Source organism: Pleurodeles waltl, chromosome 6 (assembly GCF_031143425.1).
Source record: "Pleurodeles waltl isolate 20211129_DDA chromosome 6, aPleWal1.hap1.20221129, whole genome shotgun sequence".
NCBI classification, from domain to species: domain Eukaryota; kingdom Metazoa; phylum Chordata; class Amphibia; order Caudata; family Salamandridae; genus Pleurodeles; species Pleurodeles waltl.
Genome location: NC_090445.1, coordinates 327,548,401 through 327,571,228, shown reverse-complemented (window position 1 = coordinate 327,571,228; position 22,828 = coordinate 327,548,401). Strand labels below are relative to the sequence as shown.

Sequence of the window (22,828 nt, the reverse complement as noted above, 5' to 3'; positions counted from 1 at the left end):
GTTATTTAAGGTGGCAGAGGGGGTCAGCACCTTTAAATACAGGAAACACGAGCCTGATTGTTCTCCTCCAGCTGACAGCTTATCGCATGCCTCCTCAGATCATCAGCAGTATACAGGCTAGTAAACATGACTTGTTCTTAGAAGGGGTAAACATAACAACCAAGTACCAATTGAGCAAAAACGTCTCCGAACAAAACACAGTGATAAAACCGGATTTCAAGAAATACATTTAATGCATTCTTTATATTATATTTCATATGTATTATAACAGAACACATTTTCTCTTAAATTAACTTTCATTAGAAATTCAGCACACTCATCCCAAGCTTTAAATGTGGCTGCAGTCAAATAAGAAAATAACATATCTTGGTGGAATAAAGCGCGATGTAGTGCCAATGGTATTATTTAGGAGCACCAAACAAAATCGAGGAGCAAAATAACTGGAACTGAAACAGAGATAAGATGAAGATTTATTTTTATAATGGGGCGAGAGATGTGGAAAATGAGGATCCGAGAATGTTCCAGAACAAGTGGTGCTATGCTGCCTCACGCTCATATCCTCAAGCTTACAAGGCCTTGTTTGAAAATGGGCAGTCCAATGACTGGGAAAGGCCAACTGCTTGCTGCTCCAACAACTTTTGGCACTTGGTCAATGGCTTATTTTGTCATAGGACAACAGTCCTAAAAAGAAAGAGGGACAAAGGTGAGAGCAAGGTCTTCATTTAAAGTACTAATTAAAAGAAGAGGAGAAAACGAGCGACCATTAAAACTGAACAAGTACAGGCGTGAGGGAAATGGCGGAGGGATGAAAGCAGGAAGAAAGGCCAGAAATTAAGCTGGGAAACTGGACAGAGAAGAAGCTCGAGTGGGAGGCTGTGACATAAGTACAGAAAATGAAACAAGAAAACTGAAGATGCAAGAACGTTGGGGAGGGATTATCAGGGATCAAACAAAAGCATATAACACAAAGGTACAGGATGCCAGGAAGAGGAGTGGAGGAGCACATTATACATGGAACATAGAAATGTTAGGCAAAGTGAACAACGGACATAAACAGGTGTGCATGTCATTTTTTATTTTTTTTTAACACTAGAGCTTACTGCACTCTGCAAAGGGTGTACGTCCACTGAGAGCTGAGCTCAGCTTATTGCAAATAAAGGACAATATAACCAACATTCAGATTTATTTTTGCATTCTTTACAAACTTGCCTCATGGCTCCATAGCTAAGGGAGTAGAAAAAAACAAAACAGACTGAATTGATACAGACAATCCAAAGAAGCAGAATAAGTTATGTACCAGTGTTCTGCGTGGGCGTCCGACAAAATGAATATCCCAAAGGTAGAAGGTCCCCGAAAAATTAATTGCGTAATGTTCTTTGATGGATATGGTACCTCCCACAGATTGTTCATAAGAACTACCTTTGTTGATCGCCATTCCTGTTGCTGGAACTGTGCCAGTGCAGGGCCTGAACGATTAGTCAAGGGGTATTTTTTTTCCTTATAAACTCCGAACTATCAGTGGTTTTGGCAAAGCCTAACAACGCTTCCTACAGGTCAAAGATGAAGTTACTATAGTTTGAGTCATTGCATGGAAACTAAAGCCAACTTCCAAAAATGATCAAGACAAGATGGATATCGAGAGGAGATAAAGCATTATGTAAACGTTACAAAATTATGGCTGATACAAAGGAAACTTATTTCTATCCAACAGATGGAACTGGCTTGGAGCTGCTGCAACCAAACAAATATTTCAAAAGTTTTTGGAGTGTGGTAAGGTTTAGTATGCATATGTATTGAGAGGTCAAAACCTCGAAGTCTGATTAGGTGGAGTTCTTAAAATAAATAAAATAACTGTATTGAGTCTAATACCAAGTTACTTACTTACCTTTGCTGACACTTTCTGGAGGATACACCATCTATGCACAGGTTCCTTACCTTTGGAATAGCCTAAAATGCCACACTGCATCTGCAAATCTTCAATAATACTTCTGTATGAGGGCAGGTGGGAGCCATGTGGCAATCCTGTAACACTTGGCAATAAGTACCACCCCTGCGTTTTGACATCAGATCCTTAATCTTTCTTTTTCCTCAGCCGAGCCGATTTCAAACTAATCTAACTTGGATCGCTATTATGAAGGTTAGAAATGCACTCAACAGAAAAGGGAGATGGAAGGCAGGGAGGAATTAATGGTTAGGTAGAGTATCCATCAGAAAGAGTTCCCAGAGTTCTTCTGATGGATAATTCTAACTGCAGATTCCTCACATTTACAAAAGATACCGTAGCAGTACCTCCCAAAGATGGAGGATCTGAATAGTGGACCAAGACAAAAAAGTTCTGCAGGACTAAGTGGATAAAATGGCCCTCCTGTCAAACCTGGCCGTCAAAGAAGTGGTGTTTTGTGAACATGTGCACCGACATTCACATTGCAGAAAGGTAGACAACCATGCTGATGCCATTGTATGAGCTCTGGCCCTTGGAGAACGACTCGTCTGGGGGTTCCTTAGCTAGACAATAGCAGAAATTAATGCAGAGGACTAGCCACCTGGAAAATTGCTCTTCTGCATTGCCTTGCTTCTTTGCTCTAGAGAATCCCACAAACAGCAGAGAATCCACACTATGACCTATTATGTGGTCAGCGCAGGAGCTCAAAGCCCTCTTAGGGTGCAGTCGAGCCAATGGAGCTGCTTCTTCTCTTCTTTTGAAGGGTGAAGTGGAGTAAAAATGTTGGCAGAGTGAAGGAAATAAAATGGTTTCCCAACTTTGTGCCAGAAGGCTGTACCAGGTCCTTAGCACCGATTTTTCTGGAAAGAAGGTGGTGTGGACTGTTGACCCAAAAGCGCCTGCCTCTCTCACGTGGCACGCAGAGGTGACAGCAATCAGGAAGAACGTTTTTAACTTCAGAAGCAGTGAGAAGCCGTGCCTGGATCAAAAGACATGCACATACCAAAAGACAACATTATGGCATGGTGAACAGCTCCAGGGAAACGTGAGCAAACCTTTAATAAAACGCATACAAGTGATTTAAAGAGACATGGTTGAACAAGTCAACAAAATGGCTGAGAGACAACCCTTAACTGTGCCCTCCTCAAAGCTCTGCTGGGCCAATGATAAAACACACTACACATCCGAATATTTAGCCTGCAGGCTGTCGGTATGACAAGCACCACACCAGACAACAAAGTACTGCAAGCACCCAGTGTAGATAGAATGTTAAAGACCACTGGGCTAAAAGGATAACATCTATCATTGCAACCAGCATATTCCACATTTAACTACTGCTGCTCAAAGGAGATGCATTGAGACGTGGGTTGCAGAGCCTCGAGTACAGAATTCTCCTCCCTAATGTTGGGCCAAAAGTTCCTCCTGAAGTGGTAGTTAGGTCAGAGGATAAATGCTCCTTCTCAGGAGCTCTGAGTATCCTCTTGGTCCAGTGCGAGGTGATTAAAATACCTTGTGCCCAGTGTGTCCAGACCTTCCTCAGAACTTGCAGAAGCAGGGACAGTGGCAATAATGCATATAGGAGACCTGAGCACCACTGTAGTTTGGGTGGTCAGAATCAAATCCTATTCCGCCATAAAGTATATACAAAGCCTGACTATTTAGGCCTTTTGTCTGATACATCACACACACACACATATATGGAAAATGTCACTTACCCAGTGTACATCTGTTCGTGGCATGAGACGCTGCAGATTCACATGCTTTGCACATCCCGCCATCTAGTGTTGGGCTCGGAGTGTTACAAGTTGTTTTTCTTCTAAGAAGTCTTTTCGAGTCACGAGATCGAGGGACTCCTCCCCTTTCGGCTCCATTGCGCATGGGCGTCGACTCCATCTTAGATTGTTTTCCCCGCAGAGGGTGAGGTAGGAGTTGTGTATTACAGTAATAGTGCCCATGCAATGGAGTAAACATGTATGTACATGATGTAGTTTAAGGTTATATATTTACAAATTTACAAATGTTCAAGATCAACTTCGAAACGGCTACAGGCTCCCGGGGAGGCGGGTGGGCGCATGTGAATCTGCAGCGTCTCATGCCACGAACAGATGTACACTGGGTAAGTGACATTTTCCGTTCGATGGCATGTGTAGCTGCAGATACACATGCTTTGCATAGACTAGTAAGCAGTTATCTCCCCAAAAGTGGTGGTTCAGCCTGTAGGAGTTGAAGTTGTTTGAAACAAAGTTCGTAGTACTGCCTGGCCTACTGTGGGTTGTTGTGCTGTTAACACATCCACACAATAGTGTTTGGTAAACGTATGAGGCGTAGACCATGTGGCTGCCTTACATATTTCAGTCATTGGAATGTTTCCTAGAAAGGCCATAGTAGCACCCTTCTTTCTAGTTGAGTGTGCCTTTGGTGTAATAGGCAGTTGTCTCTTTGCTTTAAGATAACAGGTTTGAATGCATTTAACTATCCATCTAGCAATGCCTTGTTTGGAAATTGGATTTCCTAAATGAGGTTTTTGGAAAGCAACAAATAATTGTTTTGTTTTCCAAATTTGTTTGGTTCTGTCAATGTAGTACACTAACGCTCTTTTGATGTCTAATGTATGTAGTGCTCTTTCAGCTACAGAATCTGGTTGTGGGAAGAACACTGGTAGTTCAACTGTTTGATTCAAGTGTAACGGTGATATGACTTTTGGTAAGAATTTTGGATTTGTCCGTAGAACTACTTTATGCTTGTGTATTTAAATAAATGGTTCTTGTATGGTAAATGCTTGGATTTCACTTACTCTTCTTAGACTTCTGATGGCAATTAGAAATGCAACTTTCCATGTTAAATATTGCATTTCACATGAGTGCATGGGCTCAAAAGGTAGCCCCATGAGTCGTGTTAAGACAATGTTGAGGTTCCATGAAGGAACTGGTGGTGTTCTTGGTGGTATAATTCTTTTTAGGCCTTCCATAAAGGCTTTAATGACTGGTATCCTAAACAGTGAAGTTGAGTGGGTAATTTGCAGGTAAGCTGAAATTGCGGTAAGATGTATCTTAATGGATGAAAAAGCTAGTTTTGACTTTTGCAAGTAGCTTAGCAAGTAGCTTACGATGTCTTTAGCAGATGCGTGTAAAGGTTGAATTTGATTATTATGGCAATAATAAACGAACCTTTTCCACTTATTTGCATATCAATGTCTAGTGGTTAGTTTCCTAGCTTGTTTTATGACTTCCATACATTCTTGTGTAAGGTCTAAGTGTCCGAACTCTAAGACCTCAGGAGCCAAATTGCTAGATTCAGCGATGCTGGATTGGGGTGTCTGATCTGTTGATTGTGTTGAGTTAACAGATCTGGTCTGTTTGATAGTTTGATATGAGGTACTACTGAGAGGTCTAGTAGTGTTGTGTACCAAGGTTGTCTTGCCCAAGTTGGTGCTATGTGTATGAGTTTGAGTTTGTTTTGACTCAACTTGTTTACTAGATATGAAAGGAGTGGGAGAGGGGGAAAAGTGTATGCAAATATCCCTGACCAACTCATCCATAATGCATTGCCCAGAGACTGATCTTGTGGGTACCTGAATGCGAAGTTTTGGCATTTTGCGTTTTCTTTTGTTGCAAATAGGTCTATTTGTGGTGTCCCCCAATTTTGGAAGTACGTATGTAGTACTTGGGGGTGAATCTCCCATTCGTGGATCTGTTGGTGATCCCGAGAGAGATTGTCTGCTAACTGATTCTGAATCCCTGGAATGAACTGTGCTATTAGGCGAATGTGGTTGTGTATCGCCCAATGCCATATTTTCTGTGTCAGGAGACACAACTGTGTTGAGTGTGTCACTCCCTGTTTGTTTAGGTAATATATCGTTGTCATGTTGTCTTTTTTGACAAGAATGTGTTTGTGGCTTATTATTGGTTGAAATGCTTTTAACGCTAGAAATACTACTTCTAGGTGATTTATGTGAAACTGTTTTTGCCGAGTGCTCCATTGTCCCTGAATGCTGTGTTGATTGAGGTGTGCTCCCCACCCTATCATGGAGGCATCTGTAGTTATTACGAATTGAGGCACTGGGTCTTGAAAAGGCCGCCCTTGGTTTAAATTTATATTGTTCCACCATTGAAGCGAGGTGTATGTTTGGCGGTCTATCAACACTAGATCTAGAAGTTGACCCTGTGCCTGTGACCATTGTGATGCTAGGCACTGTTGTAAGGGCCGCATGTGCAATCTTGCGTTTGGGACAATGGCTGTGCATGAGGACATCATGCCTAGGAGTTTCATTACTATTTTGACTTGTATCCTTTGGTTTGGATACATGACCTGTATTACATTGTGAAATGCTTGTACTCTTTGTGGACTTGGAGTGGCAATCGCTCTTGCTGTGTCGATTGTTGCCCCTAAGTATTGCTGTGTCTGACACGGCTGAAGGTGTGACTTTGTGTAGTTTATTGAGAAACCTAGTTTGTGTAGGGTTTCTATGACGTACTTTGTGTGTTGTGAACACCGTTCTAGTGTGTTGGTTTTGATTAACCAATCGTCTAGGTATGGGAACACATGTATTTGCTGCCTTCTGATATGCGCAGCTACTACTGCCAGGCATTTTGTAAAGACTCTTGGCGCAGTAGTTATTCCAAATGGCAACACTTTGAATTGGTAGTGTACCCCTTGGAATACAAATCTTAGGTACTTTCTGTGTGAAGTATGTATTGGTATATGGAAATATGCATCCTTTAGGTCTAGTGTTGTCATGTAGTCTTGTTGTTTGAGCAGTGGGATTACGTCTTGTAATGTCACCATGTGAAAGTGGTCTGATTTGATGTAGGTATTTAATGTTCTCAGATCTAATATAGGTCTCAGTGTTTTGTCCTTTTTGGGTATGAGAAAGTACAGAGAGTAAACTCCTGTTCCTTTTTGTTGGATTGGTACTAATTCTATTGCTCCTTTCTGTAGCAATGCCTGGACCTCTAGTCCTAGAAGATCCATGTGTTGTTTCGACATACTGTGTGTTTTCGGTGGGACGTTTGGAGGGAATTTGAGAAATTCTATGCAATGGATATTTGCCATTACCCAAGTGTCTGTTGTTATCTCCTCCCAATGTTTGTAAAAATTGCTTAGTCTCCCCCCCCACAGGTGTTATGTGTTGGGGATTTGTGACTTGGACGTCACTGCTTGTTTTGAGGAGTTTTGGGGCTTTGGAACTTCCCTCTATTCTTTTGGAATTGTCCCCCTCTATGTTGCTCCCGAAAACTTCCCCGCTGATATTGGCTTTGATAAGTGGGCCTTGCTTGTGGGTTCTGTAGGTTGACCTCGAAACACCCCTCTAAATTGTGTTTTGCAAAATGTGCCTCTGCTCTGTGGGGAGTAGAGTGCGCCCATGGCTTTTGCCGTATCAGTGTCTTTTTAAAGTTTCTCGATAGCAGTGTCCACCTCCGGCCCAAACAACTGCTGTCCATTAAAAGGCATATTCAGCACGGCTTGTTGTATTTCCGGCTTGAATCCTGACGTACGCAACCATGCGTGTCTCCTTATTGTTACTGCAGTATTTATTGTCCTTGCAGCTGTATCTGCTGCATCCATTGCGGACCGTATCTGATTATTTGAGATACTTTGTCCTTCCTCCACCACTTGTTGTGCCCTTTTCTGGAACTCTTTGGGTAAGTGTTCTATGAAATGCTGCATTTTGTCCCAATGAGCCCTATCATATCTTGCCAGAAGTGCTTGTGAGTTGGCAATGCGCCATTGGTTTGCTGCTTGTGCTGCAACCCTTTTTCCCTGCAGCGTCGAATTTGCGACTCTCCTTGTCTGGAGGTGGAGCGTCTCCCAAGGTGTGAGAGTTTGCTCTCTTGCGCGCTGCCCCTACAACCACAGAGTCTGGTGTTAATTGCTGCGTAATATACACAGGGTCTATTGGCGGTGGCTTGTACTTTTTCTCCACCCTTGGCCCTGCCTTTCACAGGCTCCTGAAATACCGGTTTGGAGTGTTTTAGCATTCCAGGTAGCATAGGTAAGCTCTGGTATTGGCTATGAGTGGAGGATAGTGTATTAAACAAAAAATCATCCTCAATCGGTTCTGCATGCAAGGTGACGTTATGAAAAGCAGCTGCCCTTGAGACCACCTGCGTGTAGGATGTACTGTCCTCAGGTGGCGACGGTCTCGCTGGGTAACAGTCTGGGCTGTTATCTGATACCGGAGCATCATAAAGGTCCCATGCGTCGGGATCATCTTGACTCATTGCAGTATGAGTCGGGGATTGCATCAGTGGTGGAGTGGCTACCGGTGATGTGTGCATTGATGGTGGTGGAGATGGTGGCGGAGTTGTTTGTCTTGCCACCTTTGCCTGTGGTTGCTTGTCCTTTTCTTGAAAGGGAAGTCTTCTTTTCATTTTAATTGGGGGAAGAGTTCTTATCTTCCCTGTGTCCTTTTGAATGTGGAGCCTCCTTTGAGTGTAGTCTGGCTCCATTGATTCTAGTTCTTGTCCGAACTTATGTCCTTGCATTTGGGAGGACAATCCCTGTTCCTCTGTGTAGGAACCTGATTTCGGTTCTGAGGCTGGATGTTTCGGAATCGAAACCTTTTCGGTCGCCTTTTTGGGCTCCGACGAAACTTTATTTATTTTCGGCGGCGTGGTCTCTCGGTGCCAACCCATTTCGGTGCCACTGTATCGGTGCCGAACTTGCTCGGAGCCGCTGTCTCGGGCCAGAGATTGCTGTGTGCCGGTATCTCGACCGGAGTCGGATGACTTCGACACAAGCGTGCCCTTTTTCAGTGCCTTTGATCGGTCACCTATTTTTCGGGTTAAGCGGTGGTGTCCCCCGGGCTTTTGTGGTCTTCTCGTGAGTTTTATGTTTCGACGTCTTACTCACGGTTTTAGGCGTTTCTTCGGGATCGAGCTCGTCCGAGTCCGACTCCTGGATGGAGAAGGTTTCTTCTTCCTCCTCCAAATGCCTTTGTCCTGTTGGCGCCGACGCCATCTGCAGTCTTCTCGCTCTTCGGTCTCTTAATGTCTTCCTCGACCGAAACGCTCGACAGGCTTCACAAGTATATTCCCTGTGCTCTGGAGACAAACACAAGTTACACACCAGGTGCTGATCTGTATACGGATACTTGTTGTGACATTTTGGGCAGAAGCGGAATAGGGTCCGTTCCATCAGCCTTGAAGAGACACGTGGCCGGGCCGACCAGGCCCCGACGGGGGATCGAAAAAACACCGAAGGGCCACCGGAGCTCTTCAAAAGTCGGTGTCGATCTGTTGTATCTAACCCGATACCGAACGCAAACAATACCGACGATTTTTCCGAGATTCTAACTAACTTTCCGACCCGAAACACAGAGCGAAAAGGAACACGTCCGAACCCGATGGCGGAAAAAAACCAATCTAAGATGGAGTCGACGCTCATGCGCAATGGAGCCGAAAGGGGAGGAGTCCCTTGATCTTGTGACTCGAAAAGACTTCTTTGAAGAAAAACAACTTGTAACACTCCGAGCCCAACACTAGATGGCGGGATGTGCAAAGCATGTGTATCTGCAGCTACACATGCCATCAAACATATATACTCAAAGCTGCATTTAGGTATGGTTGCTTTCATACACAAGAGTTCAAGAGACTGCAACACCCCAGTGACTGAAGAAGCTGTAGGTTGTATTAATTTGACAATTTGACTTAGTGAATTTAAAAGGCCCTGTGGAGTCATGAGGCTTGTCGTCCTATTTTCTTCATTTATAACATCAATATTCCGTAGAATTAAGAGTGTGCTTAACTTGATATATAAGGAAACTGTCACTTACCCAGTGTACATCTGTTCGTGGCATGTGGTGCTGCAGATTCACATGCTATGCATATCTCTTCCGACATCTAGTGTTGGGCTTGGAGTGTTACAAGTTGTTTTTCTTCGAAGAAGTCTTTTCGGAGTCACAGGATCGAGTTACGACTCCTCTCGTTCCATTGCGCATGGGCATCGACTCCATTGTTAGATTGTTTTCCCACAGAGGGTGAAGGAAGGAGTGATAGAGTATAGAAATACAAAGAGATGTCTATGCAAATGTAAATGTATATACATATGTACAAATGTTAAAAACGTAAACGACTACAGGCTTCCGCGGAGGAGGGAGGGTGCATGTGAATCTGCAGCACTACATGCCACGAACAGATGTTAACTTTGACATTTTCCATTCGATGGCATGTGTAGCTGCAGATACAAATGCTATGTATAGACTACAAAGCAGTTAGTCCTCCCAAAAAGCGGTGGCTAGCCTGTAGGAGTTGAAGTTGTTTAAGACGGCCTGGCCTACAGTGGCTTGTTGCTGTGAGAAAACATCAACACAGTAGTGTTTTGTAAATGTATGGGGAGTTGACCATGTAGCTGCTTTACATATATCAACCATTAGTATGTTTCCTAAAAATGCCATTGATGCACCTTTCTTTCTTGTAGAATGTGCTTTAGTAGTGATCAAAGGTTGACTTTTTGCTTTGATATAACATGTTTGTATGCATCTAACAATCCATCTTGCTAAACCTTGTTTTGATATAGGATTGCCTGTATGTGGTTGTTGGAAAGATACAAAAAGTTGCTTTGTTTTCCTAAAATCTTTAGTTCTGTCTACATAGTACATAAGAGGTCTTTTGCGATCTAGTGTATGAAAGGCTCTTTCTGCCACAGAGCCTGGCTGTGGAAAGAAGACTGGCAATTCCACTGTTTGGTTGATGTGAAATGGAGATACTACTTTTGGTAGAAATTTTGGATTTGTTTTAAGTACAACCTTATGTTTGTGCACTTGGAAATAAGCTTCTTCAAGAGTAAATGCTTGTATTTCACTAATTCTTTTTAAAGAAGTAAAAGCTACAAGAAAGGCGACCTTCCATGTTACAAATTGGATTTGACAAGAGTGCATGAGTTCAAAAGGTGGTCCCATGAGTCTGGTAAGTACAATATTTAAATTCCACGATGGAACAGGTGGTGTTCTAGGTGGAATAATGCATTTTAATCCTTCCATGAAGGCTTTAATAACAGTAACTCTAAATAGAGAAGTATGTTGAATAGTCTGTAAGTATGCAGATATTGCAGTAAGGTGTATCTTGATAGATGAGAAAGCCAAATTTGATTTCTGCAAATGAAGTAAATAGCACACAATATCTTGTATAGATGTTGTAAGTGGATCTGTGTTTTTAGATTGACAGTAGTAGACACATCTTTTCCACTTGTTTGCGTAGCACTGTCTAGTAGTAGGTTTACATGCTTGTTTAATTACTTCCATACATTCTGGTGGAAGGTTTAGGTAACCAAATACTATGACTTCAGGAGCCAAATCGTTAGATTGAGAGTATTGGGGTTTGGATGCCGGATTTGACCTTTGTTTTGTGTTAACAAATCTGGTCTGTTTGGGAGTTTGGAATGAGGTATTACAGACAGATCTAGTAGTGTTGTGTACCAATGTTGGTGTGCCCATGTTGGTGCTATTAGTATCATGGTGAGTGACGTTTGACATAGTTTGCTGACTAGAAAGGGAAGGAGTGGGAGAGGGGGGGAAAAGCGTAGGCAAATATCCCTGACCAACTGATCCATAGAGCATTGCCCTTGGATAGGGGATGTGGGTGTCTGGATGCAAAGTTTTGGCATTTTGCGTTTTTGCTTGTTGCGACTAGATCTATGTCTGGTGTTCCCCACTTTTGAAAGTACTTTTGAAGTACTTAGGAGTGAATCTCCCATTTGTGTGTTTGTTGGTGATTTCCGCTGAGGAGATCTGCCAACTGATTGTCTATCCCTGGAATATGTTGTGCTAGCAAATGAATTTGATTGTGAATTGCCCATTTCCAAATTGTTTGGGCTAGAAGAGATAATTGAAATGAATGTGTCCCTCGCTGTATGCTGAGATAATACATGGTTGTCATGTTGTCTGTTTTTATGAGCACATTCTTCTGTTTGAGAAGAGGTTGAAACGCCTTTAGGGCAAGACACACAGCTAATAATTCTAAATGGTTTATGTGTAGCTATTTCTGTTTGACATCCCATTGCCCTTGAATGGTCTGATTGTTTAGGTGAGCTCCCCAACCGATCACTGATGCATCTGTTGTAATTATGGTCTGAGGCACAGGGTCTTGAAACAACCGCCCCTTCATTAGATTGGAGCGATTCCACCATTGAAGGGACATATGTGTGTGGCAGTCCATCAACACTTGATCTTGAAGTTGACTGTATGCTTGGGACCATTGTTGTGCAAGGCACTGCTGTAAGGGCCTCATGTTTAGTCTTGCATGTGGGACTATTGCTATGCAAGATGCCATTATTCCTAGAATCTTCATGATAAATCTTACAGTGTATTGTTGATTTGGTTGTATGAGTGGTATTAGATTTTGAAAAGCTTGTATCCTTTGTATATTTGGATAAGCTAGGACTAGTTGAGTATTTAGGATAGCACCTAGGTACGGTTGTACTTGTGCTGGTTGAAGGTATGACTTTTGGCAGTTTAGAGAGAAACCCAAGGTGTGCAGGGTTTCTATCACATAACAAGTGTGTTTTTGGCATTGTGTAAGACTGCTTGATTTTATTAAGCCAATCGTCTAATGGAAAGACATGGATGTGTTGTCTTCTTAAGTAGGCAGCTACTACTGGTAGACACTTTGTGAACACTCTTGCAGCTGTTGTTATGCCAAATGGCAACACCTTGAACTGGTAGTGTTATCCTGCTATGACAAACCTGAGGTATCTTCTGTGAGGTAGATGGACGTGTATGTGGAAATACGCATCTTTGAGATCTAGAGCAGTCACGTAATATTGTTATTGCAGTAGTTGGATAACATCTTGCAGAGTTACCATGTGAAAATGCTCTGACATGATGTATAGATTGAGGGCCCTGAGGTCTAATATGGGCCCGAGGGTGCCGTCTTTTTTGGGAATTAGGAAGTATACTGAGTATACTCCTGTTCCTTGTTGAGAATGGGGAACTAATTCTATTGCTTGTTTTAATAGTAGAGATTGTACCTCTTGTTGTAACAGAACTGTATGTTCGGGGGACAATTGGTGATATCGTGGTGGGATGTTTGGAGGGATGGAGATTAATTCTAGGCAATAGCCATTGCGGATAATTGATAATGCCCAATTGTTTGTGGTGATATTTTGCCAATGAGAGTGAAATTGCTGTAGTTTTCCCCACACAGGAGATGTGTGGAGAGGAAGGGATGGAAGGAAGTCACTGTTTAGGTTGTGTTGTTGTCTGTTTAGAGGTTTGGAATTTACCTCTATTTCTGAAGTATTGACCTCTATAAGATCCTTTAAACCCACCTCCTTGATACTGGGTTTGTTGTACTTGCTTTGTTTGGGAGGTGGAAGCGTCTGAGGATTGTGGCTTAAAACCTCCTCGAAACTGTTGTCTGCGAAAGGAGCCTCTATATGGGATGGTGTATAAAGTGCCCATCGCTTTTGTAGTATCTGACTCCTTCCTCAGTTTTTCAATAGTGGTGTCTACTTCTGGGCCAAAGAGGTGCTTTTAATGGAAAGGCATATTAAGTACTGCCTGTTGAATTTCTGGTTTAAAACCAGAGGAGCGCAGCAATGCATGTCTTTTGATTGTGATGGCAGTATTTACACTCCTTGCAGCTGTATCAGCAGCATCGAGGGCAGATCTTATCTGATTATTACTGATCGCTTGTCCCTCTTCTACTACTTGCTGTGCACTTTTTTGGTGCTCTTTTGGAGATGCTGTATAATATCTTGCATTTCATCCCAATAGGCTCTATCATACCTGGCTAGAAGTGCCTGAGAATGTGATATTCTCCACTGATTTGGTGCTTGTGTAGCAACTCTCTTCCCTGCTGCGTCAAATTTTCTACTCTCCTTATCAGTAAGCGGTGCGTCTCCTGAAGACTGGCTATTTGCCCTCTTTCTTGCTGCACTGACTACCACTGAGTCTGGAGGGACCTGGTGAGTGATGTAATCTGGATCAGAAGGTGCAGGCTTATACTTCTTATCAATTCTAGGGGTGATAATCCTAGCTTTTACAGGCCCGCTAAAAATTAGGTATGCATGTTTAACCATTCCTGGTAACATTGGGAGACACTGGTACCTGGAATGTGTAGAAGACAGTGTATTAAATAAAAAAAATATTTTTCTAATGGCTCAGACTGCATGCTTACGCCATAATAAGCTGCTGCCCTAGATATTACTTGGGTGTATGCAGTGGTGTCTTCTGGAGGAGAAGGTTTTGATGGGTAAATGTCTGGCTCATTGTCCGGGAAGGGATCAGGGTAATAGGGATCCCATGGGTCTGCCATACCGCCCTGTGAATATAAAGAATGTGTTGGAGAAGGCAGTGGTGGTGGGCTATTCTGAGGTGAGAAAGAGAGCTGTGGAGATTGAGGAGAAGTATAGAGAGGTAGTGGCTTCTTTTGTTTTTGCACCTTCGCTGGTGGTTGCACAGAGTCTAGTTCCTCTTGGAAAGCCAGCTTTCTTCTGGTTTTTAAAGGAGGTGCAGTGATGATTCTTATTGTCTCCTTATGAATATGGATTCTGGACTGTCTCTCATCCATAACCTGTAATATTGGTTCCAACTCAGGCTCTTCCTCAGAAGTCTTATGAGATTCCATGATTTGTCTTGTAATCTGTCTTAATTTGAAAAGTCCTTGTTCCTCTGTATATGAGGATTTTTTCGGCTCTGAAGTGTGTAGTTTTTTCGGTCCTGAAACAGTAGTCGGAGGTCTTGGCTCCGAAGCTGATTGCTGAATTTTCGACTCTGAGTAATGGGCTCATTTATTGGAGCCAGAAACTGTGCCTTTAACAGATTTGCTCGACTCCGAAGTGGATGGAGGAGTGGCCTTTTTCAGCGCCACCCCTAAGGACGGTCACCACCAGTCTTTTTTCGGGCTGAACCATTGCCTTCCGGCAGTGGTGTACCCAAGGCCTTTAAATGTTTTTTGTGCAGGGGTGTAGGGGCAGATGTATTCACATGCTGGCTAGCTGTGATGGGTCTGTCGTCTTCAGATTCCTGTTCGGATCCGTCTCAAATGGAGACTGCTGTCTGAGCCTGCTCTTCTTCCATGACGTCCAGATGTTTGCTGCTTTTCGACGCCATTTCAAGTCTTCGGGCTCTGCGATCTCGGAGGGTCTTCTTTGATCGAAAAGATCAACAGGCCTCACAATCTTCCTCCCAATGGTCTGGAGAAAGGCACAAGTTACAAACCAAGTGACTGTGTAGAGGTACTTCGCGTGGCACCGAGGGCAGAATCGGAATGGAGTCCGATTCATCAGGCTTTCCACATGGTCTGAACAGGCCAGAGTTGGACTACCGTGCCCCGAAGGGCGGAAAACGAAGGTTCCGACGCACTAACGGTTCGATGTTAGATGGTAAAACGCGATCGAAACAATACTGACGAATAAGGTGGTTTTCTGTGGTTTTCCGAATTGAAATCTCGGAGCAAGGGGAAACATATCCAAACCTGACCGCGGAAAGAAAACAATCTAACGATGGAGCGATGTCCATGCGCAATGGAACCGAGAGGAGTCGTCACTCGATCCTGTGACTCCGAAAATACTTCTTCAGAGAAAAAAAACTGGTAACACTCCGAGCCCAACACTAGATTACGGAAGAGCTATGCATAGCATGTGTCTCTGCAGCTACACATGCCATTGAACATATATATATATATATATATATATATATATTGTAGGAAGCTGGCTATGTATATACTATCACAAAGTGAAAGATAGTATGCCCAGAGTCCAAGGGTTCCCTTTAGAGGTTGATAGTGGCAATAATAGATAATACCAAGGCTCTATTTTTGGTAGTGTGGTTGAGCAGTAGGCTTATCAGAGGGTAGCAACACACACTAAAAGACTTAACTCCAGGCCAATAGGTTTTTATATAGAAAAATATTATTTTCTTAATTTATGTTAGAACCACAAGATTCAGAATTCAAGTAAGTACATAAATTGTAGGGTACTTGGCACAGGTAAATATAGAACTTTGAATCAAAACAGTAATGTACACAGTTTAGCACAAAATGGCAAACTATTTTAAAAGTGGACACAATGCAAAATTCAAAAGTTCCTGGGGGAGGTAAGTAAAGGTTAGTTTGTCAGGTAAGTAAAGTACTTACAAGCTCAGTCTCCGGGGCATAGGCAGCCCACCATTGGGGGTTCAAGTCAACCGCAAACACCCAGCACCAGCAACACAGGGCCAGTTATGTGCAGAGGTCAAAGTGGGGCCCAAATAACATAGGCACCTAAGGAGACTAGGGGTGCTCCGGTTCCAATCTGCTAGCAGGTAAGCACGTGCGTCCTCGGGGAGCAGACCAGGGGGTCCCAAACAGGCACACAAAATGCTGATGCCAGTGTTGGATTTATTACAAAATTCACACAGAGGGGATGCCCCCTGTATTTTACCCAAACCTTGAGTGCAGGACTGACTGGTCTGTGCCAGCCTGTCACTGAGACGAGTTTCTGCCCCCCTGGAGTGAGAGCCTTTGTGCTCTCTGAGGACAGAAACAAAAGCCTGTACTGGGTGGAGGTGCTTCTCACCTCCCCCTGCAGGAACTGGTGGTGAGCCTCAAAGGCTCATGCCTTTTGTTACAGCACCCCAGGGCATCCCAGCTAGTGGAGATGCCTGCCCCCTCCGGACACTCCCCCCCACTTTTGGCGGCAAGGCAGGAGAGAATAGTGAGAAAAACAAGGAGGAGTCACCCACCAGTCAGGACAACCCCTAAGGTGTCCTAAGCTGAGGTGACCCCTGCCTTTAGAAATCCTCCATCTTGAGTTCGGAGGATTCCCCCAATTGGATTAGGGATGTGCCCCCCTCCCCTCAGGGAGGAGGCACAAAGAGGGTGTAGCCACCCTCCAGGACAGTAGCCATTGGTTACTGCCCTCCTGACCTAAACACACCCCTAAATCTAGTATTTAGGGGCGACCCAGAACATCAGATTCCTGCAATCTACACAAAGAAGGACTGCTGACCTGAAAGCCCTGCAGAGACAACTGACATGGCCCCAGCCCTACCAGCCTGTCTCCAGACTCAAAAAACCTGCACAGCGACGTATCTGACAGGGACCAGTAACCTCTGAAGCCTCAGAGGACTGTCCTGAACTGAGGGACCAAGAAACTCAAGAGAACAGCAGCACTGTTCACCTAGAGGAACATTTTTGCAACTTTGAAGCAACTTTTAAAGAACTCAATCTTCCCGCCAGACGCGTGAGATTTCACACTCTGCACCCGACACCCCCGGCTCGAGCTCCAGCAAACCAACACTGCAGAGAGGACTCCCAGGCGACTGCGACCTCGTGAGTAATCTGAGACGACCCCCTTGCACTCCCACAGCGACACCTGCAGAGAGGATCCAGAGGCTGACCCTGACCGCGACGGCCTGAAATAAAGAACCCGACGCCTGGACGAAGCACTGCACCCGCAGCCCCCAGGCCCGAAAGGAACCGACCTCCAGTGCAGGAGTGACCACCAGGCGGCCCTCTGCCTAGCCCAGTCTGTGGCTGGCCCGAGAAGCCCCCCTGTTCCCTGCCTGCATCGCTAGAGTGACCCCCGGGGTCTCCCATTGATTTCTACAGAAAACTCAACCCCTGCTAAGCACACTGCACCCAGCCGCCCCTGTGCCGCTGAGGGTGTGTTTTGTGTGTCTGTTTGTGCCCCCCCCCTCCAGTGCTCTACAAAACCCCTAGTCTGCCCCCGAAGACGCAGGTACTTACCTTTTGGCAGACTGGAACCGGAACACCGCTGTTCTCCATAGGCGCCTATGTGTTTTGGGCCCTCCTTTGACCTCTGCAACTGACCGGCCCTGTGTTGCTGGTGCAGTGACTTTGGGGTTGCCTTGAAGACCCAACGGCGGGGTGCCTATGCCCAGGAAACTGAACTTGTAGGTGCTTTACTTACCTCAGAAACTTAACATTACTTACCTCCCCCAGGAACTGTTGATGTTTGCACTGTGTCCACTTTTAAAATAGCTTATTGCCATTTTTACCTATACTGTGTATGTTACTGCTCTGATTCAAAGTTCCTAACTTACCTATGTGGAGTACCTTGCATTTTATGTATTTATTTAAATCTTTAATCTTGAGGTTCTAAAATAAATTAAGAAAATACTTTTTTCTATATAAAAACTATTGGCCTGGAGTTAAGTCTTTTAGTGTGTGGTCCTCATTTATTGCCTGTGTGTGTAAAACAGATGCTTACCAGTACCCTACTGCTTGACCACACTACCACAAAATAGAGCATTAGTATTATCTAAGTTTGCCACTATCAACCTCTAAGGGGAACCCTTGGACTCTAGGGACACTATCTCTCACTTTGAGATAGTATATACAGAGCCAACTTCCTACACCACTGCAGAGCCCGCATATGGCATCTGGTCTTTTGAACCAGCAGGATGCAGGAGGCCATGAGGCCAAGCAGCCTCAGAGTAATTGAAATCGAAATCCACGACAAAGGCTGAAACATCGGTATAATAGCCCGAATATCCTAGGCTCACTTTTTGGGAGGAAAAGCCCGAAGCTGCACTGTGTCCAGAACAGCTCCTATGAAAGGGAGCACCTGAGAAGGAATCAGGTGTGACTTTGGCATGTTTGTAGTGAACCACAGCGAATGCAAGAGGTTTGCTGTAGTCTGGAGGTGGGAGATGACTTACTGAGGTGTATCCACCTTCAACAGCCAGTCGACGAGGCAGGAGAAGACTGGAACCCCTAATCTGCGCCTTCGTGAACACTCAATGGTGGTAAGGCAAAAAGGGAGCACGGTTAACTGAAAATGCTCGTGGCCTACCACGAATCTTAGGTAACGTCTGTGGGCTGGCAAGACGGGGATGTGGACGTATGTGTCCTGCAAGTCCAACAATACCATCCAGTCTCCCGGTTTCAGGGCAGAAAAGACTTGAGCCATTGTCAGCATCTTGAACTTAACCTTTTTGAGGAAGAGATTGAGGGACCAAAGATCTAAGATAGGAGAAAGTCCCTTGTCCTTCTTTGGCACCAGAAAGTAGTGGGAACAACAAGCACAACCTACTTCTGACGCAGGGACCCTCTCTATAGCTCCAAAAAGCTTTGACTTCCTCGCGGAGAAGTGCCATGTGATTCTCCGATGTGGTTGAATGAAGGTGGCATGGCTGGAGGAGAGGCTAGAAAGGGAGGGAGTAGCCCTTCAAACAATCTGGAGGCCCCACCGGTCCGTGGTAATGGATTTCCAGTGGGGCAGATTATGGCGAACCCTGCCTCCAAGTGGTTCCAGGTGTTCCAACGGACTAGGAAGGTTTGGAGACCGAGGGGGGGTGGGAGTGGACTGGGTGACCTGCTGGCTCCCTGATCCGCGAGATCGTGGGATCCTGCGTCCGTGACCGCCCAGGGGCTGTACAGCATGTGCAGGTCGATGGCTCAGTGGAAAAGGATGTGTTGGGTGCCCCTCCCAAAGCTACGAAAGGGGCGAGAGGTCGACTGGTGGGGTCTAGGGGCAGGTGCGAGGCCAAGGGACCAGGCCGTGGCTCGGGAATCCTTAAAACGCTAGGGCGCCGAGTCCGCCTTGTTTCTGAAGAGACGGGTGCCATCAAAGGGCATGTCCATCAATGTTTGCTGGACATCCCCTCAGAAGCCAGATGTTCTCAGCCAGGCGTGACATCTTAGTGCCACCGTCGATGCAACCGATCTGCCGAGACAGTCGGTCGTATCCAGTCCACAGCAAATGATGAACTTGGCTACATCTCTCCCATCTGCGAGCGCTTGGGAGAGGACAGTCCGGGCCTCCTCCAGAACTGTAGGCAGCACCTGCGCAACCGTATCCCAGAGTATGGAAATTGCGGCCCAAAAGGCATGCGGTGTTCAGCGACTGCAGGGCTAGACTGGCAGATGAAAACATTTTCTTCCCCAAATTATCCAGTCTTTTGGATTCCCTATTCAGGGTGGCGGTAGGGAAGGCGCCAGAGGAAGAAAAAGAGGAAGCCTGGATCACAAGGCTCTCAGGTGTTGGGTGCTGGGTGAGGAATTTTGGGTCTGTTGGCGCAGGCCTATGGCAGCGGGCAATCAACCTATTCACAGAAGCCCCTGTGCTGGGTCTGGAACAAGTACTTAAAAGGACGTCCGTCAGTGCTTCGTTAAAGGGGAGAAGGGGTTCTGAAGTGCAAGACCCCAGCTAAAGCACATTGGCTAGGATATTAGGCCTACCCTCCACAGAAGGTAGTTAAAAGGTCCCAGACCTCAGCCACCCTTCTCACCACAATGGAGTATGTGGCATCCTCCTCCATAGCCAGAGTAGGGGGAGAGAGCATATCAGTGTCAGGTAAGGTGTCTAGATCACTGGCATCACCCAAATCCTGCACCCAGTCCACTTGGGGGTCAAGCAGGTATTCTAAAGGGTCCAGTGGACCCTCTAAACTCTCCCCGTATCCATACCCGTAAGTATAAGGGTCTGGATCAACCCTGGGCCCAGGAGAACCCATAGAGAACAGAATCATCATGGAGCGACAGTGTTCTAGCTCCGGGTCATCGGGCATGAGAAAAGGATCAACATTGATTGTGGGCCCAACCGACGTCGGGAGAGTCAACGTCTGAACCGACACCAGGGAAGGCCGCTGTGGCACAACTGGCGTCGGGGCGGATCTGAGAATGGATCCGGAGGAGCCCGCTGTGGCCGAAGCCAACGACTTTGAGCCCAAGGGGGCCCCCACCAATTCATCTCTGCCCGAGGGTGCCGAAGGTGGGTTGGTCTGCCCAAAAATGAGGCGCATTGCCTCATAAAACTCTTTTAGCTGGCAGGGGTGGCTCCGGCTCCCGGGAAGTCGGGGAAGCGCGATGTGGACCCAGATGGAGGCTCAGAGGCCTAGAGTGTTGATGCTCTTCCCACGCCGCATCATCCAAGCGGCGGGGTGAAGTCGAAGAGCATTTGTTGTTGTTCTTTTTCTTATAACCCGCATGTCCCGATGGTCACTCCTGCACCGGTAGTTGGTTCCTCTCGGGCCTGTGGGTGCAGTGCTTCTTCCAGGCGTCGGGTTCTTGGCTACCTGGCCGTCGTGGTCAGGGGGGGTCCTCTGGATTCTCTCTGCAGGCATCAGCGTGGGGGTGCAGGGATGTCGTCTCAGGGTGGACACGACGTTGGAGCCTCCTGGGAGTCCTCTCTGTGGTGTTGGTTTCTCTGGACACAGGCCGGGTGCAGAGTGGTGGGCACTCACGCTTCAGGAGTGAGGCTTTGAGGCTCACCGTCAGGTGTTACAGTTCCTGCAAGGGTAGGTGTGAGGCACCTTCACCCGGGACAGGCTTTGTTCGTGGTCACAGAGTACACAAAGGCACTCACCCCATGTGGCCTGAAACTAGTCTGGAAGTGGCAGGCTGGCAGAGACCGGTCAGCCTAGCACTAGCAGTTGGGCTGGCATGCAGGGAGCATCTTGAAGATGCCCTCTGAATGCATTTCTCAATAAATCTCACACTGGCATCAGTGTGGATTTATTGTGCTGAGAAGTTTGATACCAAACTTCCCAGTATTCAGTGTAGCCATTATGGAACTGTGGGGTTCGTGTTTGACAAACTCCCAGACCATATACTCTTTATGGCTACCCTGCTCTTACAATGTCTAAGAATTGGCTTAGACACTGTTGGGGCATAGTGCTCATGCAGCTATGCCCTCACCTGTGGTATAGTGCACCCTGCCTTATGGCTGTAAGGCCTGCTAAAGGGGTGACTTACCTATGCCACATGGAGTGGGTTGTGGGCATGGCACTCTGAGGGGAGTGCTGCGTCGACTTAGTCTTTTCTCCCCACTAGCACACACAAGCTGCAAGGCAGTGTGCATGTGCTGAGTGAGAGGTCCCCAGGGTGGCATAATACATCCTGAAGCTCTTAGAGACCTTTCCTGGCCACATGGCCTTTGGCTAAGGGTACCTTTTACAAGGGACTTATCTGTGTGGCAGGGCTGTGCCAATTGTGGAGACAAAGGTACAGTTTTAGGGAAAAACATTGGTGCTGGGGCCTGGTTAGTAGGGTCCCAGCACACTTTCAATCAAAGCTGGCATCAACCAAAAGGAAAATGTTAGGGGGTAACCATGCTAACAGTGGCATTTTCCTACACCTGTGGTATAGTGTACCCTGTCTTAGGGCTGCAAGGCATGCTAGAGGGGTGAGTTACCTATGCCACAGGCAGTGGTTTGTGGGCATGGCACCCTGAGAGGGGAGCCATGTCGACTTTGTCATATGATCCCAACCAGTACAGAGAAGCTGCAATGCCAGTGTACATGTGCTTGGTGAGGGGTCACCCAGGGTGGCATTATACATGCTGCAACCCTTGGGGACCTTCCCTGGCCACAGGGACTTAACTGTGTGCCAGGGGTGTGCTAATTGTGAAAGCAATGGTACACTTTCAGTGAAAGAACGCTGGGGTCTGGTCAGCAGGATCCCAGCACACTCAGTCCAGTCAGCATGAATATCAGGCAAAAAGTAGGGGGTAACCAAGCCAAAAAGGGCACTTTCCTAAAGTAATCCCTTGCCTCTCCTTGCAGGACAGTACCCTGTGCACCGCGACTCTTGCAGCTACCAAGGCTCGTTTGTTCCTGCTCCAAGGGATCTTCAGGCTTTGTGTAGCCCCGTCACCTAGCACTTCCTCCTGCCAAGCACAGTCTCCTCTCTGCTGCTCAAGCGTCCTGGGACTTCTCTTCATCCCAGATGTGCTGAGTGGGCCTCAATGTGAGTGATGTGCCTACTGCCAGTGGGTTGCCTGTGGGGGCTGCTTCCTCTTCTTGAGACTCTCCAGAGTGCTGCGGGTCACCCAAGAGTCCCCTCTTTGGATCGAGTCCCCTGGGCCTTGCTGGTCCTCTTCAGCCTTGCAGGGCGTCGTCTTCTTTTGCATTTGGCAAGGCTTGTTGGTGAATCTCCAGCACCACTGACCAACTGCAAATTGACAGACAATGTGGGACACCATCTGCATCACTCCAGGAAC

The 22,828-nt window shown here is 46.0% G+C and overlaps 1 protein-coding gene across 1 annotated transcript in view; it reads right to left on the bottom strand.

Moving 5' to 3' along the window:
• Window positions 1-214: 214 nt before the first annotated feature.
• IPO4 (importin 4) overlaps window positions 215-22,828 on the bottom strand; it is a 1,872,953-nt gene continuing 1,850,339 nt past the window's right edge. The window contains exon 31 of the mRNA XM_069238173.1: window positions 215-681. The gene's annotated coding sequence lies outside the window, so the exon portion shown is untranslated. The remainder of the gene's footprint in view (window positions 682-22,828) is intronic.